General features: G+C 38.0%; 1 pseudogene; it reads right to left on the bottom strand.

Moving 5' to 3' along the window:
- Positions 1 to 7,083: 7,083 nt before the first annotated feature.
- LOC148049145 (uncharacterized) overlaps positions 7,084 to 12,737 on the bottom strand; it is a 58,130-nt pseudogene continuing 52,476 nt past the window's right edge.

Raw genomic sequence — 12,737 nt, forward strand, 5'->3', positions numbered from 1 at the left:
TTACTGTTGGGGGAGAAGTCAACAAAAGAAAATAAAGTTCAAAAGTAGGTTGATCTGGCAAGAATCTCAAAGGGAAGGGAAGGATGGGACAGGTCAGGAAGGGAAGGGAAGGGAATCTCCTTATAGAAAAGACAATTGGCCAGCAGTTCACAATGTGGATGTTTCCACTTTTTTAAGATTCCTTCTTTCTAACCTTGAGACTCAAAGTAGAGCTATAAGGTATTGGGAAGATTTAATACAATACAATACAATAGCAGAGTTGGAAGGGACCTTGGAGGTCTTCTAGTCCAACCCCCTGCCTAACAGGAAACCCTATACCATTCCAGACAAATGGCTATCCAACATCTTCTTAAAGATGTCCAGTTTTGGGGCATTCACAACATTTGGAGTCAAGCTGTTCCACTGATTAATTGTTCTAACTGTCAGGAAATTTCTCCTCAGTTCTAAGTTGCCGCTCTCCTTGATTAGATTCCACCCATTGCTTCTTTTTCTACCCTCAGGTGCCTTAGAGCAGTGATCCCCAACCCCCGGTCCGCGGACTGGTGCCGGGCCGTGGAGTACCTGGCACCGGGCCGCGCAGCAGCCGGGGGCCATGATCGCTGCAGCGGCCGGGGGCCATAGTTTCTTTCTGTATGCAAATTAGGGCTAACTGGCACAAGGGGTGTTACTGGACCGCTGGTGGCACTCTGACGTCACCAGCGGCCCACCGCCCCCCTGTGTCCAGCGCCGCCCTTCTCATTCCTTTTCAGCACTTCAGCGCTGGCCGATTCCTGAAAAAAACCTAAGAGCGCCTGCGCAGCTACGTAGGGCTAGCGTAGGCAGCGCTAGTAGCGTAGCCTTGCGTAGGCGCAGTTTGTGCTACGCTATCTACGCTAGCCATACTGAACTGCGCCTGCGCAAGGCTACGCTACTAGCGCTGGTCATCGACGCGCTCAGCGGGGCACGGTAAAATTATCAAAGGCTGACTGGTCCGCGGCGATAAAAAGGTTGGGGACCACTGCCTTAGAGGATAGTTTGACTACCTCTTCTTTGTGGCAATCCCTGAGATATTGGAACACTGCTATCATGTCTCCCCTAGCCATTTTTTTCTATTAAACTAGTCATACCCAGTTCCTGCAACCGTTCTTCATATGTTTTAGTCTCCAGTTCCCTAATCATCTTTGTTGCTCTTCTCTGCACTCTTTCGAGAGTCTCCACATCTTTTCTACATCATGGCGACCAAAACTGAATGCAGTATTCCAAGTTTGGCCTTACCACGGCATTATAAAGTGGTATTAACACTTCACATGATCTTGATTCTATCCCTCTGTTTATGTAGCCTAGAACTGTGTTGGCTTTTTTGGCAGCTGCTGCACACTGCTGGCTCATATTTAAATGGTTGTCCACTAGGACTCCAAGATCCCTCTCACAGTTACTACTATTGAGCAAGGCACCACCTATAGTGTACCTGTGCATTCATTTTTCTTGCCTAAATGTAGAACCTTACTCTTTTCACCATTGAATTTCATTTTATTAGATAGCTCAAGTTTGTCAAGATCCTTCTATGTCTTAAGCCTATCTTCTGGAGTGTTGGCTATTCCTTGGGAGCTGTTGTTTTTTCTTCTTCATTGGTATTGTGCTAGACTGGGCTTTTGTAATCTCATTTTTCAAAATTTCCCAAGCTTCTTGAGTTGTTTTCCCCTTGAGGATTCTCATCCATGGACTTCTTCCCAAGCTCTCTCTAAGTTTATTGAAATGAGCTCTCTTAAAGTCCAAGACTCTAGTTTGACTTTGTTCTACTACTTGTGTTTACATAATGTTGAATTCCTATATTGCATGGTCACTTGCCCCCAGGGTTCCTGTGGCCTCAACACCTTCTATCATTTCCTCTCTGTTAGTGAGAATTAAGTCCAATATGGCTGATCCCCTTGTTCCCTTCTCTACTTTTTGGGAAACAAAGTTGTCTGCTAGGTTCATTAGGAAACTGTTGGATCTTCCATTTGGTGCAGAGTTTGTTTCCCAGTTGATGTCAAGGTAGTTAAAATCCCCCATTACTATTGTGGTGTGCTTCCTTAGTTAGCTGACTAGCAAAAAGTTCATCTACTTCTGCTGCTTGATTGGGTAGCCTGCAGTATAGACCTATGGCAATGTCATTTTCTCCCCAACCTTTAATATTGACCCAAATGCCTTCAAGATATTTCTCATCATTTTTGTGCTCTATTTCTGTAGAGATGTAGTTATTTCTTATATATAGGGCAACTCACCCTCCTGTTTTATTTGGTCTACTTCTTTTAAATAATATAAATCCTTCTAGCTGTATGTTCCATTTGTGGGTTTCATCCCACCAAGTTTCTGTAATGGCAATTATATCGTATATGCCATCATTTACATGAATTTCTAATTCACCTGTTTATTCCTTATACTCTGTGCATTGGTGTATAGACATATGAGTCCATTTGTTTGTGTGCTTTTTCTCCTTTTGTTAAAGCCTAGATCAGAAGCTTAATTCTTACATTCCAAATTAAATTCCATCTTTTACCCACTTTGCAACTTGAATGTTTCAGTTTATTGTTGTACCCTTATATACATATTAGTATAAGACATTCATGTCATTTTTGAAAGTGAATTATTTTATCTCATTAACGAGTCTTGATATCTGTATGTCCAGGTCAGGATTCTGCACAGACATTGATATTGAGAACATTGTATGCCAATCATGTCTTTCCTGATGCAACTTTGCAAAGACTACCATAACATGTACATTCTGAGCAAAAGCTGGGCTATACGATCCCCATAATTTAACATATTCTTAGCTTACAGGTACAAGATCTTGATGGATTAGTCCTGATGTCCCCAAACGCAATGCAAGATCCACGTCTAAATATGGAAGAAGCACAACTAACTAATACAATAGCAACGTCTCAGCACAGTTGTGAGATTGCTTGACTGAACTCAAAAGGAGACTGCTCCTGTTTTCAATATGAGCTATTTCTCTATCTCTTCAGACCGCCAAATGCCTAATTTTAATTCACTGCAAGAATAAGAAGGGAAATTCTGCCTCTGAAGTAGCTGAAGCGACTCTCGCAAGCATGAGTGAGTAGTTTCTAAATTACTTTCTGAATATTTTATCATATCCCCTAATATAACCATTTTAACAGGCAAAGCAAAGGAATTCACAATCTGAAATGGAGGAATAAAACAGAATATTTAATCAGTCGTCATACTGGACTTTGAATGGTTTGCTTATCATTACACTAAGGAGGAGATCCTTAAAGAGAAATGTGCTCAGATGGAATAGAAATGATGGCAATTTAGCAAGTAGCTGATGTCTTCAATGAAAATTAAGAGGGCTACTCAATTTGCCTAGCAGTGTGTTATTTAAGAAGGATGCCATTCTCTTTTTTTTCTGCCACAGATATTATTTCCATAAGAGGTCATGAGCCAGATGAACTATTCTCCACAGCTATCTCTCTTTTCCAAGCATTTATTCCATTAGAATTGCCAAGAATCAGATCAACTGAACCCGGGGTAGGTTGCTGCCAGCATTACTGCCGGTTCGGTACACAAAATTTTTCGCGCATGTGCAGTCGTTTCACTCGCTTGCATGCCAAATGCGTAAATGCGCATTTGTACCTGAAAAGGTCTGCTCATGTGCACAACATTACAAAAGGAAAAAAAAATACATTTCTGCAATGAAGATGGCGTCGCTGCTGATAGAACTGGTTCGGGGGCATGGCAGGCCGAGTTACTACCTTCTCAACGGAACCGGTCCGAACCAGTAGGAACCCACCTCTGGACTGAACAGATAATGTCATCGTCATGAGCTTCTAGACACAGAGGTCTCCAAACTTGACAACTTTAAGACTTACGGATTTCAACTCCCAGAACTCTCCAGCCCTGTTGTAGGCTAGCACATTAATCAGCTGGTGATTCTCAGGATGGATATTATTTTCAACATACGACAAATAGAGAGCTCTAGAAATCCATATAATGCTTAATTTCTTCTTGTATTCTATACAGTTCCAACCAACAGAATGAGCAGAATAGCCAGTCAGATTTTAAGAAGACATTAATACAATTAAGACTACAGTAGTCTTTAACTTCTTCCAATATGCCTTTTCCCAATAATATATAACACCCCACTTTGCTTGATTCTAAACTAGTGACTGTGTATATGTATGCCAGCACACACTTATAAACTGAGACCCACGGATTTATGGATTTTTCAGCTCAGTTCACACTAAAATCAGAGAAATGTCCACAAAAATATGCACTTTGGGAAGTACTTACACAAATACATATGTCAGAGAAATGTGCATGAAAAATGTTCAACTGCTATGGAAATAGGTTGAAACAAATGTAAGCCTGAAACTGAGCCAACCACAGTATGATACATTTGCTCTCCCGTAAATTTCTCATTACCTTATGGTCTACTGGAACTTCAGGGTCATATGCTTTGAACCATTTTCACATTACCATCTATGGTGGGAAGAATTTGGAAACTGAATACTTTACATTGCTAAATGTCTATGGAGATTCTCAGTCATGTAGGTTATGGTTGTCCCAAAGGTGCTTTTTCCAGAGGCAATGGGAGTTTCTGGTTTTTCTTTGAAGATGTTTTCGCTTCTCATCTTCTTGGATAAGAAGTGAAACATCTTCAAAGAAAAACCAGAAACTTCAGTTGCCTTTGGAAAAAGCACCTTTAGGATAAATACTTTATAGTTTCTGTTGGAAGAAATGTCCTTCTGGGTTCAGTTCCAAATGGGGAAAAAGACACTGAAAACATGGAGGCTGTTTGGAAAGATGGTTTTAATGGTGGACAGGACCACATGGCTTAAGGTCCTAGGCAAAAAGGTAATAACATGCTTCGAAGATGTTGACTGAGGAAAAAGAAGTGAAGGGGCTTGCTGGGAGTTCCTGAGTTTTTTATACTCTCTATTCGGCCCCACCTCTCTGTTTCCTGTTCCTGTGGAAGAAATGTATTCTGATTGGTTGTCAGACTCCCAGGGGCAGGGGGTCTTAGCTAACTTTGTAGGTTGTGTCTCTTTTGAGTCCCAAACTTGGTTGTGTTCCCAGTGCCCTGTAATAAGATGGGTAAAAGGCTAATACTATCATGCCTTAATCCCATCACCCTGGAGCAGAAGGGAATATATCTGTTATGTAGAATAGACTAGTTTTGGCATTTTAATGGCACATTGACAAAGGTGAGAACAATTAAGAGTGAGTCTGTTTCCTGCTGAAAACATGTTTCTCCATTTCTTATCCAGGGAAATATAAAATTCTGCCTTCTTAATACTTCCCAGGATACTTCATTTTTCTAGCATAGGGTTGGGTTTTAACTTTCTATAGTTCCTAAGACCCACATAAGCACATCTAAAAGCGGTATGTGTTTTAAAAATGAAGAAAACAAAAACAGTTGAAATCATTTTTAATAAACAATCAAAGAAAGTTATGGAAGTCGTCAGACAAAGAAAGTTTGTAAGATCCAGTGCAAGCTGCTTTCTTTAACTTTGACTTGAATCTGTACAGGGTATCTGATTGGAATTATTCTATAAAATCATAATATTGTCACTGCAAGAATGGCATATCTGCCTGGAATATTCAAGCAAACATGGTAAAAAGCAGCTCATTAATTTTCAAGAGGCAATTTAGAATAGTGCCAACACCTTCAAAGTTTATAGGTAATGTGTTCTTTTCAGCAGTGCTGAACTAGGAGAAAGTACAAGAAAAAAAATGTCTAATTAAGAAATGGAAAACTATAAATACATGTAATTTGATAATTGGCCAAAGCATGACTTTATAACTACATGGAGCTAAGCCCAGTGAGATAACAACACCACTTTTTTCCAATTTTTGCAGTGCATCGTTGCATGTCTAAATAAATAGACATTTTAAATACTGAGTTCATTTGTTTCTGAATTTTAAAGTTCCAAAGAGGTTCTTTTAGCCTCTGAATACATTCTTTTCTCCTACTATTTCTTTCCTCAATTTTTAATTGCCAGAATTAAACATTAATTCCTAATGTTTAGGAAAGCAAAGAATGAGCTAACATTAGATAGAATTGGGTGGCACGGTGGCTGAACATGTTGAATCAATTGTAGTGTATCACTTTAATTATAGTGTATCACTTTAATTATAGTGTCCCTTAAGAGTCCTCACCATCTGGCCAATTAGAGCTAGTTTTTGACAAGCCATTTCATGACAGTTCATAACATCTTCATATTATCAATTAAGGAAGGAAAAAGGTATACTCATTATAGATGAATTATAATGAAAGTCCCCTTTAGAATTTTGTTACTTAGGATCTTCTCAAGAATTAACATTTCAGAAAGAAATAACTAAAGTAAGTCTTATGCATCTACAAAGTTTTTTTTAAAAACATTTACACAGAAGTAGAAAAATCTTCAGAAATATAACAATTATATGGGCAAACTCAAGCTTCAAAGCTAATTCCTGTGCTTTAATGGAAAGGGTAGGAATTTCAGAATCTTCATACACCATTAGGTTAAAGCTTTTTTTGTGGGGGGGATAACTTACAGAAACTCTCACGAGCTTTCATTGGGACTTTTTTTCATAGATTCTTTGAAAAAGCAAGATTTTAGAATCTCTCCCAGGTATGGATTTGGAGGATGCTGCAAACTCTCAGATCTCCTCAAAAGCAAATAAAGTTCAAAGATTAAGTTCATTTTTCTGGAAATGACATTCTACCATCACCATACTCCTATGAACTTCTAGGTTCCAAACAATTAAACAAAAGCATCTGCCCATAACTGAAAACTATTGTCCATAATGTAAAGGATTTGGGTACAAAGATGATGCTGGCTTCATCCATTATGTCTCTTGTGGGGAATGGTATAGGGTCACCTGTTTGAGTAGGGGTTAGACTAGAAGACCTCCAAGGTCCCTTCCAGGTCTATTCTGATTGATTGATTGATTGATTGATTGACTGACTGACTGACTGACTGATTGAATTGGATTAAAAGTGACACAGCGTGCGAAGGAAGGGGTAGGAAAAATATTGTTTTGCATTATTGGGACTATAATTATATGTAGTCCTAAAAAAAGATGGCATTATTATTATTATTATTATACAATTGTATCACAGCGGCCAGTTGTTTCGCCGGATTTGGCATTGGTTACTAGTCGGGCCCCACCCAGGGGCCTAGGACGTTGTAACGTATTTTCATAATATGCATGCAGATCCAAGCAGTGCGGCTTTTTGCATTTGACTGATGGTGATTTTGTCAATTTTTAACTGTTTTAAATGTAATTCCAGTGCTTTTGGTATAGCACCCAGTGTGCCAATTACCACTGGAATTATCACTGCTGGTTTGTGCCATAGTCGTTGAATTTCGATTTTTAAGTCCTGGTATCTTGCTATTTTTTCATGTTCCTTCTCGGCAACCCTGCTATCACCTGGTATTGCAATGTCTATGATTGTGACCTTATTTTTCTCAACCAGTGTGATGTCTGGTGTATTATGCGCCAGTATTTTGTCGGTTTGTATATGGAAATCCTACAAGATCTTGACCATCTGATTTTCGGTGACTTTTTCAGGCTGATGTTGCCACCAGTTTGTTGCTGTTTTAATATTATAATTTTTGCACAAATTCCAATGGATCATTTGTGCTACTGAATTGTGCCGCAATTTATAATCAGTCTGCGCGATTTTTTTTACAGCAGCTGAGTATGTGATCAACAGTTTCATCAGCTTCTTTGCAAAGTCTGCATTTGGCATCATCAGAGGATTTTTCGATTTTGGCCTTAATGGCATTTGTGCGGATAGCTTGTTCTTGCGCAGCCAGGATTAGTGACTCTGTTTCTTTCTTTAATGTACCTGTTGTTAACCATAACCAAGTTTGTTCACTGTCCACTTTATCTTTTATTTTTTCCAGAAATTGGCCATGCAGTGCTTTGTTCTGCCAATTCTCCATTCTTGATTTTATCACATCCTTTCTGTATTCTTATTTTGTCTGTTGGGCCTTCAGTAGATTTTTGTTCTTTACTTTGATTAATAGATGTTCTTGACTTTCTTTTAAATAATCAGCCAGTGCATGTTTTTCTTCTTCAACTGTTTGCTTCACTTGTAATAATCCTCTGCCACCTGATTTTCGGGGCAGGTAGAGTCTATCAGTATCACCACGTGGATGTAAACTGTAGTGCACTGTCATTAGTTTCCTGGTTTTTCGGTCCAAAAGGTCCAAATCAGCTTGTGTCCAGTTAACTATACCAGCTGTGTATCTTATAACTGGTATTGCCCAGGTATTTATGGCCTTGATTGTATTTCCACCATTCAATTTAGATTTCAAAATTTTCCTAACTCTGTTGGTGTACTCTCGCCTGACAATAGTTTTTACTTCTCCATGCTTGATGTTATCCAACTGCAGAATGCCTAAGTATTTGTAGGCTTCATTTTCTTTGCATTTAATTAATTGGCCATTGGGCATTTCAATTCCCTCACATGCAGTGATTTTGCCCCTTTTTATGGATACAGTGGTGCATTTTTCCATGCCAAACTGCATTGAAATTTCGGTGCTGAATACTCGGACTGTGTTTGTCAATGATTGGATTTCTATTTCTGACTTTCCATAGAGTTTCAAATCATCCATATATAGTAAATGTGAAATTTTTTCAGCTTCTTTGGCTGTTTGGTAGCCTAATTTCATTTTTTTAAAAGATTACTGATAGTGGGATCATTGCGATGATGAAGAGAAGAGGTGAAAGTGAATCACCCTGGAAAATTCCTTGCTTGATATTAACCATTCCGTAGATCTCATTCCCTACTGCCAACTCAGTTCTCCATTCTTTCATCGCCTTTTCAGTAAAGGATGTAATATTTTTGCTAATGCCAGTTGTTTCTAAGCATTTTATGATCCAACTATGTGGCAGTGAGTCAAATGCCTTTTTGTAATCAAACCAGACCATATTCAAGTTTGTTTTGCTGTTCTTACAATTTTCTAATATCATTTTATCAATTAGAAGCTGAACTTTTGTGCCCCTGCTCCTTCTTTTTTTGCCTTTTTGCTCTACTGGCAAGATGTTGTTTGTTTCCAAATAATCCATCATGTTATCTGCAATAATGCCTGTGAGTAATTTGAAGGTTGTTGGCAAGCATGTTATTGGTCTGTAGTTTTCAGGTGTTGTTCCTTTAGTTGCATCTTTCTGAATCAAGGATGTTTTTCCAGTTGTCAACCATTCATCAATTTGGCCCTTTTGTAAAATTTCATTCAGTTGCCTGGCCAATATTGCATGTAAACTGGTCAGATATTTGAGCCAGAAACCATGTAATTGGTCCTTTGCAGGTGTTGTCCAATTCTTTACCTTTTTAACTCAATTTTTGACCATCTCAGTTGTTATTTCTAATACTTGCATTTGTTTGTTGCCAATGCTTTTCTCAAAGTCATGTATCCACTTTGCTTCCTTGTTGTAGTCCTTTGCATTTTCCCACAATTCTTTCCAGAATTATACTGTGGCCTGTTTTTCTGGTTTTTCACTTTTGGTGTCACCATTCACATTAAGACTTTGATAAAAACGCCGTTGGTCTGATCGAAATTGCTGATTTTGTTTATATTGGATGATTTGTGCCTCATATCTTTCAATTTTTCCAGCTGTTGCTGTTATCTGCTGTTTTACAATCTCTACAGCTTCATTGATGTTTCTTGTATCCAATCTATATCTTCTGATTAGGCAATCTATGATTTTGTTGTTTTTAAGCCATTGCTCATGCATGTTCTTTAAGTTACTAGCATCTGCCCTTAATTTATTGATTTTTTTGTTCTAAACGGATTTTCCACTTTGGCTTTGATGCTTTTTCTGTTTTGTGACTAGGTACTTTAATTTTAATGCCTAGTTGATTAGTGACTATTACAGCTGTGCTGTACATTAACTGGTTTGTTTCCAACATGGATCCCGGTTCAATTGTTGAAAACACTGCATTAACCATTTGCATGATAGGGGCCAAAATTTTCTTAGGCATAATTTTTAGTGATGGTAAACATTGCCTTTCCTCATTAAGCAGAAAATGCTCCATGATCTTATCCTTCAATTCTTTTTGTTTTTGAGTTAGTTCATCAGTTGGTTCAGTGATAACTGGTTCTAGTGGTGGTGATGTTATTTCCTCCCCGAGAGCTTCTTCTGGGAGTTCTACTATAATGTCTTTAGTTGTGTCTTGAATATCACTTATTTCCGCTTGTGATATTGTTTTTTGGGTTTTGCAATTTGCCTGAATTTCCTCATGTTCAACGTCACTAAACACTTTATTCCGTATAATAAATCGCCTTTGATCTGCTAGTCGTTGTTCACTAACATTTGAATCTGGATATTGTTGTTTCCATAATTCATACATTCGCTTTAAATAGCCTCTTTTTTTCTGGCTTTGAGCTGTAGTAACAGGCCATTATGGCACGGTTTTCATCTGCACTATATTTTTTGTCGTTTTGTTGGCTGGTCCACTTGTAGCCCACTTGTCGACGGATGTCCAGGGAGCCCAACATCCGCCGTGGCCCTTGTTAACCCGCGTGACGACCGATGCGGTATGGAATTCTTATTTGTTTTTTTCACCATATTGTATGGGTTGGCGGGGTTTTTTTACGGGACCAGGTTGCCAATCTGACCCCAACCCTCCTCCTTTTTCATCCGGGCTTGGGACCGGCAACGGTGGAGTTGTTGTTGTTGCTGTTGTTGTTATTATTATTCTTGTTGTTGTTGTTGTGGTGGTGGTGGTGGTGGTGGTGGTGGTGGTGATGATGATGATGATGATGATGATGATGATGATGATGATGATGATGATGATGATGAACTGGAAAAAATTATGAACTATTGCAACCTTGCCATAAAAACTGCATAGCTATTGATGAAACATGGAAACATGGAAACATGTAACAGTGATAGCCATTATCATTGGAGCACTTGGTACTATGTACAAGAATTTTACAAAACACATCAAGAAATTGCAGCTTCCTGCAATAACAGCAGCGGAACTTCAAAAAACTCGGAACATCATACATCTTAAGAAAGTATTTGGTATATGCTGGCAGCAACCTGTATCAACCATTAGCACCAGTCAATGGTATTTGTGATGCATTTTTAAACACTCAGTTGACTGAGTTTCATATTTAATGAATAAAGTAGATGATGATGATGATGATGATGATGATGATAAACCAGAAATATATAGCTTTTTGCATTGAAGTCAGAGTATGCTTCCCAGAATACTCTATTGGCTAAGTGGATTCATCTAATTTAGTTAAATTCCCAAGGTTTGAGGTATACATACACACACACACACACACTTCAAAGGAAGATAGATGCTCCAAGGATTAAAAAATAGCTCCAAGGAAAATATGTAGGAATCTGCAAAATTTAAGAAACTTCTCCTTACCACTGATCAAATTACTCTCTCATTGCTCTGCTTGAATTGCGCATTTAAAAATTAGGGTTTAGTCTTTGTGACATTAAAAAGAAGCAATTTGTCTTTTCAAACAAATGTATCTTTCGATTAACATATAACAAAAAAGGAGATGCATTTTTGCTTTGTTGCTAGCATTTAAAATGTCAAAGCCTCAGTTATAAATACAGAAAGAAGTAGCTGCCAGTTTTGTATTCTATTATATTCATTGCTTAAATTTCAAATTGCTTTCAAGCAATTTGAATTTGAAGTTCTAAGAACAAATTCTCACTCTTCTGTGCAATTATGCTCAATCGAGATATCACCATATTGTACTTTTAAACAGAGATGTTCTAAATTTAATTCCACACAGCCTCTTTTTTAGGCTGTTTAGTACACTTGCTTTTACCACAAATCTTCTCTCCTAGGTTGTCTCCTGGAGCATTTGTATTCGTGACATAGACTTAAGCTGGAGCATCAACACCATGAAGAAAAAAATCTGTTTTAGTTATCTGTGAACAAGATATCGGTATAAAGTAATAAATCACAGATCTATAATGCTTGCTTCCAAATCTTAAGAGTTAAAACATGCAACAAAACACAGACAACAAATCCATGAATAAAAATAAACAAGCACAACTATCTCACCTTGTTCATTCCCTTTTTATGCTAAGATATACAGTATTTTAAAATCAGTAATTTCCCATGGATAAGTTCCTTATGCTATGAACAGACACTCCTTCTTGATTATTCATATTTTGTTTTATGTAAATTGCCCTAGTTTATCTTCCTTCTCCTTAATAATCCCCAATGCAGAGTTAAGAAATGTCTCCCTCCCGCACCTATTATTTCCCCTGTTTATTGTTGTGGGTTTTTCACATGAACATTTCCCTTGTCAAATGAAAATACTTGATTTTTGATGAGTAACTTTTTTTTAACCATGCGACATAAAGAACCTGTCAAAGAAAAAAAAATCAACAATCCTAAAATGGTTCAACACACATGAATTTAGTGTTATTAAAATAAATATTCAAAGTTGTCTTCCCAGTAAGAAAAAAATGTTTAGCTCTCTCAAGGGATGAAGACAGACAAATGTGTGGGAAATATATCAGACTAGATTTGGGAAATCTATATTCAAGTCCACCTTAGTCAGTAATGAGATGATTAGTCCAGTCTCTTTCTCTTTTTCAATTCTGCTGAAATCAAAGATTGATTGCAGTGCTGGGAACCTACCGGTTTAATAACCAGTTTGGTAATTGCGTGCTTTGCGTGCATGCACAGTTTTGACAAAACATACTTTGCACATTACTGCTGGGGAGAAAACCAGCTGAAGCATAGCAATCTACTCTGCCACGCAAGAGGATATAGGTTA

This window comes from Thamnophis sirtalis, unplaced genomic scaffold (genome assembly GCF_051295495.1).
Source record: "Thamnophis sirtalis isolate CommonGarterSnake01/CBP01778 unplaced genomic scaffold, rThaSir2_p1.2 scaffold_2, whole genome shotgun sequence".
In the NCBI taxonomy this organism is placed as follows: Eukaryota; Metazoa; Chordata; class Lepidosauria; order Squamata; family Natricidae; genus Thamnophis; species Thamnophis sirtalis.